This window comes from Aegilops tauschii, chromosome 1 (genome assembly GCF_002575655.3).
Source record: "Aegilops tauschii subsp. strangulata cultivar AL8/78 chromosome 1, Aet v6.0, whole genome shotgun sequence".
NCBI classification, from domain to species: Eukaryota; Viridiplantae; Streptophyta; class Magnoliopsida; order Poales; family Poaceae; genus Aegilops; species Aegilops tauschii.
This window is the reverse complement of record NC_053035.3, coordinates 160,102,778-160,109,712: the sequence shown is the minus strand read 5'-3', so window position 1 is coordinate 160,109,712 and position 6,935 is coordinate 160,102,778.

Here is a 6,935-nt window from a genome sequence, read left to right as displayed (position 1 = left end):
CTCCATCTCCGAAGCACCATCATGATCACCATCGTCACCGGCTCGACACCTTGATCTCCATCATAGTATCGTTGTCGTCTCGCCAACTTATTGCTTTTACGACTATCGCTACCGTTTAGTGATAAAGTAAAACTATTACATGGCGATTGCATCTCATACAATAAAGCGACAACCATATGGCTCCTGCCAGTTGCCGATAACTCGGTTACAAAACATGATCATCTCATACAACACATTATATCACATCATGTCTTGACCATATCACATCACAACATGCCCTGCAAAAACAAGCTAGACGTCCTCTACTTTGTTGTTGCATGTTTTACGTGGCTGCTACGGGCTTAGCAAGAACCGTTCTTACCTACGCATCAAAACCACAACGATAGTTTGTCAAGTTGGTGCTGTTTTAACCTTCGCAAGGACCGGGCGTAGCCATACACGGTTCAACTAAAGTGAGAGAGACAGACACCCGCCAGTCACCTTTAAGCAACGAGTGCTCCGAACGGTGAAACCAGTCTCGCGTAAGCGTACGCGTAATGTCGGTCCGGGCCGCTTCATCTCACAATACCGCTGAACCAAAGTATGACATGCTGGTAAGCAGTATGACTTATATCGCCCACAACTCACTTGTGTTCTACTCGTGCATAGCATCAACGCATAAAACCAGGCTCGGATGCCACTGTTGGGGAACGTAGTAATTTCAAAAAAAATTCCTACGCACACGCAAGATCATGGTGATGCATAGCAACGAGAGGGGAGAGTGTTGTCCACGTACCCTCGTAGACCGACAGCGGAAGCGTTATCACAACGCGGTTGATGTAGTCGAACGTCTTCACGATCCGACCGATCAAGTACCGAACGCACGGGACCTCCGAAGTTCTACACACGTTCAGCTCGATGACGTCCCTCGAACTCCGATCCAGCCGAGTGTTGAGGGAGAGTTTCGTCAGCACGACGGCGTGGTGACGATGATGATGTTCCACCGACGCAGGGCTTCGCCTAAGCTCCGCGACGGTATTATCGAGGTGTAATCTGGTGGAGGGGGGCACCGCACACGGCTAAAATATCGTATATCAAGTGTGTTCTTGGGTGCCCCCCTGCCCCCGTATATAAAGGAGCAAGGGGGAGGCCGGCTGCCTATGGGGCGCGCCAAGGAGAGGGGGGGAGTCCTCCTCCTAGTAGGAGTAGGACTCCCCTTTCCTAGTCCTACTAGGAAAAGTAGGGGGGAAGGAAAGAGAGGGAGAGGGAAAGGGGGCTGCGCCCCCCTCTCCTAGTCCAACTAGGACTCCTCTGGGAGGGGGCGCACCACCTCCTGGCTGCTGCCCTCTCTCTCCCCTCAAGGCCCACTAAGGCCCAATACTTCCCCGGGGGTTCCGGTAACCCTCCGGCACTCCGGTTTAATCTGAAACTTCTCCGGAACACTTCCGGTGTCCGAATATAGTCGTCCAATATATCAATCTTTACGTCTCGACCATTTCGAGACTCCTCGTTATGTCCGTGATCACATCCGGGACTCCGAACAACCTTCGGTACATCAAAACATATAAACTCATAATAAAACTGTCATCGTAACTTTAAGCGTGCGGACCCTTTGGGTTCGAGAACTATGTAGACATGACCGAGACACCTCTCCGGTCAATAACCAATAGCGGGACCTGGATGCCCATATTGGCTCCCACATATTCTACGAAGATCTTTATCGGTCAGACCGCATAACAACATACGTTGTTCCCTTTGTCATCGGTATGTTACTTGCCCGAGATTCGATCGTCGGTATCTCGATACCTAGTTCAATCTCGTTACCGGCAATTCTCTTTACTCGTTCCGTAATACATCATCCCGCGACTAACTCATTAGTCACAATGCTTGCAAGGCTTATAGTGATGTGCATTACCGAGTGGGCCCAGAGATACCTCTCCGACAATCGGAGTGACAAATCCTATTCTTGAAATACGCCAACCCAACAAGTACCTTTGGAGACACCTGTAGAGCACCTTTATAATCACCCAGTTACGTTGTGACGTTTGGTAGCACACAAAGTGTTCCTCCGGTAAACGGGAGTTGCATAATCTCATAGTCATAGGAACATGTATAAGTCATGAAGAAAGCAATAGCAACATACTAAACGATCGGGTGCTAAGCTAATGTAATGGGTCATGTCAATCACGTCATTCTCCTAATGAGGTGATCCCGTTAATCAAATGACAACTCATGTCTATGGCTAGGAAACATAACCATCTTTGATTAACGAGCTAGTCAAGTAGAGGCATACTAGTGACACTCTGTTTGTCTATGTATTCACACATGTATTATGTTTCCGGTTAATACAATTCTAGCATGAATAATAAACATTTATCATGATATAAGGAAATATATAATACTTTATTATTGCCTCTAGGGCATATTTCCTTCAATAAGTTCACTAAGGTGCTCATGGACGGAGGCAGTAGCATCAACATCCTCTATTATGAGACTTTTCCATCGTATGGGGTTGATTGATAAAAACCTCAGGCAGTCCAACACTATTTTCCACGGTGTGGTACCTAGTAAGTCGGCTTATCCAGTCAGCAAGATTGAATTGGAAGTGGCCTTTGGAGATGAGAACAACTACAGGGTGGAGAAATTGACCTTTGAGGTGGTCAAGATAAGAAGCCCATACCACGCTATATTTGGACGGCCGGCTTACGCCAAGTTCATGGCACGGCCGTGTTATGTGTACTTACAGCTCAAGATGCCGGGTCACAATGGGACCATTACGGTTCACGGCAGCCGGAAAGTGGCTCTGGAGTGTGAGGAAGGCGATGCAGCTTATGCAGAATCTGTTTGTGCAACAGAGGAGTTGAAGTTTTACAAAGATAATGTTGACCCAACAGATATGACCTCTCTGAAAAAGCCAACTACGGAGAATGAGCCGGCGATGAAATTTAAGTCGGCTGATGAAACTAAGCTCGTTGATTTTGTCCCAGGAGATTCATCTCAGCAGTTTAGCATCAATGCAAATCTGGATCCGAAATAGGAAGGCGCGCTCATCGAGTTCATCCGTGAGAATAGGGACATCTACGCATGGAAACCTTCTGACATGCCGGGTGTACCTAGGGAACTCGCTGAGCACACTCTCAATGTTGATCCGAAATTTAAGCCGGTCAGACAGTTCCTTCGGCGGTTTAATGAAGAGATGCGGAAAGCCATTGGTGAAGAGGTGGCCAGGCTCTTGGCGGCCGGGTTTATTGTTGAAGTCTTCCACCCAGAGTGGTTAGCTAACCCGGTGCTCGTACTCAAGAAGAACGGCACTTGGCGGATGTGTATAGACTACACGGACTTGAACAAGGCGTGTCCGGCTGATCCTTTTGCCCTTCCCCGTATTGATCAAATTATTGATGCTACGGCCGGTTGTGCGCGTTTAAGTTTTCTGGATGCTTATTCTGGATATCATCAGATTAAAATGGCGGTTAAGGACCAGGAGAAGACGGCGTTCATCACTCCCTTTGGAGCCTTCTGCTATGTGTCCATGCGCTTTGGACTCAAGTGTGCACAGGCGACTTATCAGCGTTGCGTGCAGAACTGTCTTCATAAACAGATTGGGCGCAATGTTCACGCCTATGTGGACGATATTGTGGTTAAGTCCATAAAGGAGGAAACCCTGATAGATGATTTGAGAGAAACCTTTGATAATCTCCGGGTCTACAAGATGATGCTTAACCCGGCCAAGTGTGTCTTTGGTGTTCCTGCAGGCAAACTCTCGGGTTTTTTGGTTTCTGACAGAGGCATTGAAGCTAACCCAGAGAAGATCAAGGCCATCACCTCCCTGGCTAAGCCGGCGTGTATAAATGACGTTCAGCGCTTGGCGGGTCGCATCGCTGCATTAAGCCGGTTTATAAGCCGTCTGGGTGAGAAGGCCATGCCATTATATCAGTTGATGAAAAAGACTGATAACTTTGTCTGGAATGATGCAGCTAATACTGCCTTCGAGGATTTGAAGAAGCAGCTGGCAGAGCCTCCAGTCCTTGCTGCTCCGGTTGATAAGGAGCCCTTGTTATTATATGTAGCGGCGAACACACGAGCCGTCAGTGTGGCTATTGTGGTGGAGCGCAAGGAGGAGGGCAAGGAGCATCCGGTTTAGCGGCCGGTTTATTATGTCAGTGAGGTGCTCATTGAGTCCAAGCAGTGGTACCCGCATTGGCAGAAGCTTGTGTATGGTGTGTTCATGGTGAGCCGGAAACTTAAGCATTATTTTCAGGGTCATCCCATCACTGTCGTCAGTTCTGCCCCTCTTGGTGATATCATTCAAAACAGAGAGGCCACAGGGAGAATTGCTAAGTGGGCTATAGAGCTTGGACCTCATGGTCTCAAATACGTGCCACGCACTGCTGTTAAATCTCAGGCCTTGGTGGATTTCATCAATGATTGGACAGAGTCACAGGTGCCCGAGCAGAAGCCGGATACCACATATTGGACTATTTACTTTGATGGGTCCAGGCAGTTGGAGGGATCGGGGGCTGGAGTCGGGTTGGTTTCCCCTAAAGGTGACAAGTTCCATTATGTGCTACAGTTGCTGTTTCCTTGCACTAACAACGCTGCTGAGTATGAGGCCTTGCTCCATGGTCTTCGGATGGCTAAAGAGATGAGCTTAAGCCGGGTAAGGTGCCTCGGCGACTCAGACTTGGTGGCTCAACAAGTATCAGGGAAGTGGGATTCCAAGGACCCTCTCATGGCGGCTTATCGCCGCGAGGTTGATGCCATTGCTGGGCATTTTCAGGGTTACCAAGTGGAACACATCGACCGCAGGAAGAACGAGGCGGCGGATGCGTTAAGCCGGCTAGGCTCCCAGCGAAAGCCGGTGCCACCTAATACTTTCCTGGATGTCCTGTATAATCCTTCTGTTAAGCTGCCTACGGAGGAAGACTTGGTTGTCCCTGACCCAGTGGCACGACTGGTGGCGGCTCTCCACATCATACCGGACTGGACAATGCCCTATTTGGCTTACATGACCCGGGGTGAGTTGCCTGAGGATGAAACTTTGGCCAGACAAATAACCCGGCGGGTTAAGTCAATGATTGTTATCGATGGCGAGTTGTATCACCGCAGTGTTACAGGGGCGTTTTAGCGTTGTGTCTCCCCTGAGGAAGGTCAAGAGATCTTGCATGAGATTCATGAAGGGGATTGTGGCCATCACGTCGGTTCAAAGTCTCTTGTAGCCAAGGCTTTTCGCCATGGTTTTTATTGGCGGACGGCTCATGCGGATGCGGAGGACTTGGTCAGTAAATGTGATGGTTGCCAGAGGTTTTCACGACGGGCTCATGTGCCGGCTCAGGAGCTGAGGATGATCCCAATCACTTGGCCCTTTGCGGTCTGGGGGCTTGATATGGTTGGGCCTTTTAAAAGGTCCAAGGATAAGAAGACCCACCTCTTGGTGGCAGTTGAGAAATTCACAAAGTGGGTGGAAGCTGAGCCAGTTAGCAAGTGCGATGCAGCCACGGCGGTTCAATTTATGAAAAAGGTGATTTTCCGCTTTGGCTTTCCGCACAGCATTATAACTGACAATGGCACCAATCTATCCAAAGGTGTCATGGAAGAGTTTTGTCAACGAGAGCATATCCGACTTGATGTCTCCTCAGTTGCTCATCCTCAATCCAATGGTCAAGCTGAGAGAGCTAATCAGGAGATTCTGAAGGGCATCAAGCCACGGCTTTTGGTCCCTTTGCAACGAACGCCGGGTTGTTGGGTGGAGGAGTTGCCCTCCGTGTTATGGAGCATCAACACTACTCCTAACAGGTCTACAGGTTTTACACCTTTCTTCATGGTTTACGGGGCAGAAACAGTCCTCCCCAGTGACATCCGTCATGACTCACCACGAGTGGCGGCTTATGTTGAGGCGGATAATGAGCAGGCGCGTGATGTGGCAGCAGCCCGTTCAGCGATTTACCAACAAGACCTGCGTTGTTATCATAGCCGCCGGGTTAAATCCCGGGTCTTTCAGGAAGGGGATCTCGTGCTCCGGCTTGGCCAAGATCAAACTGATACGCACAAACTCTCCCCGCCTTGGGAAGGGCCCTTTGTGGTCAGCAAGAACTTGCACAACGGGTCATATTACCTCATTGACGTCCGGGAGCACAAGGATTCACGTACGTCGGAGGAAGAGACCCGTCGGCCGTGGAACATAGCTCAGCTACGGCCTTACTACACTTGAGCCACCGGCTCTCATAATGTACATATTTCTCTCAGCCATGTATATATTATGATAAAGCAATAAAGCAGGGCCTCTGTCCTTTTTTCTCCTCCAAATGTGCATGTGTTTTCTTTGCAAGATCAACATGGTAACCTGAAGGAGGATCCGGCTTATGATCGTATCCGAATCTAGCCGCAGGTAATAAGGTCACTTGGGGGCTTCCTGTTCAAACATGGGTCGTATTCGAACCAAAGAGAACATAGCTGTCGATACCCATTTGATTGGCAAAGTGCCGAGCTCATTGGGAGGTTTTCTCTGATCATATTTGAATCATAGTTTAACCCCTTTGAGAACCAACGTGGATCATATTCGAATCAGCGTCGTTAAACAATTCTTAAAATCACTTGGGGGCTTCCTGTTCAAACATGGGTCGTATTCGAACCAAAGAGAACATAGCTGTCGGTACCCTCTTGATTGGCATCGCCACACCCACTGGGGGCTATATGATCGTATCCGAATCATAGCTTAACCCCTTTGGGCCGGGTCTCTGGTCGAATTCGAACCGGAAGCCCCTGAGTTCTTCTGCTTTATCACAAGATTTCTCTGATTATGTCAAAGTGTGTACAGCCGGGTCTCGCTTGGCCGGTTTAAATTTTGATTTCTAGTGTTGGTTCAGCACAATAGGTGTCATTAAAACAGATACACCGGAGTTAAGGTACCAACCTTATTACCCGGGTTATCTAAACCAGAAGTATGCTTGCAGGCCGCT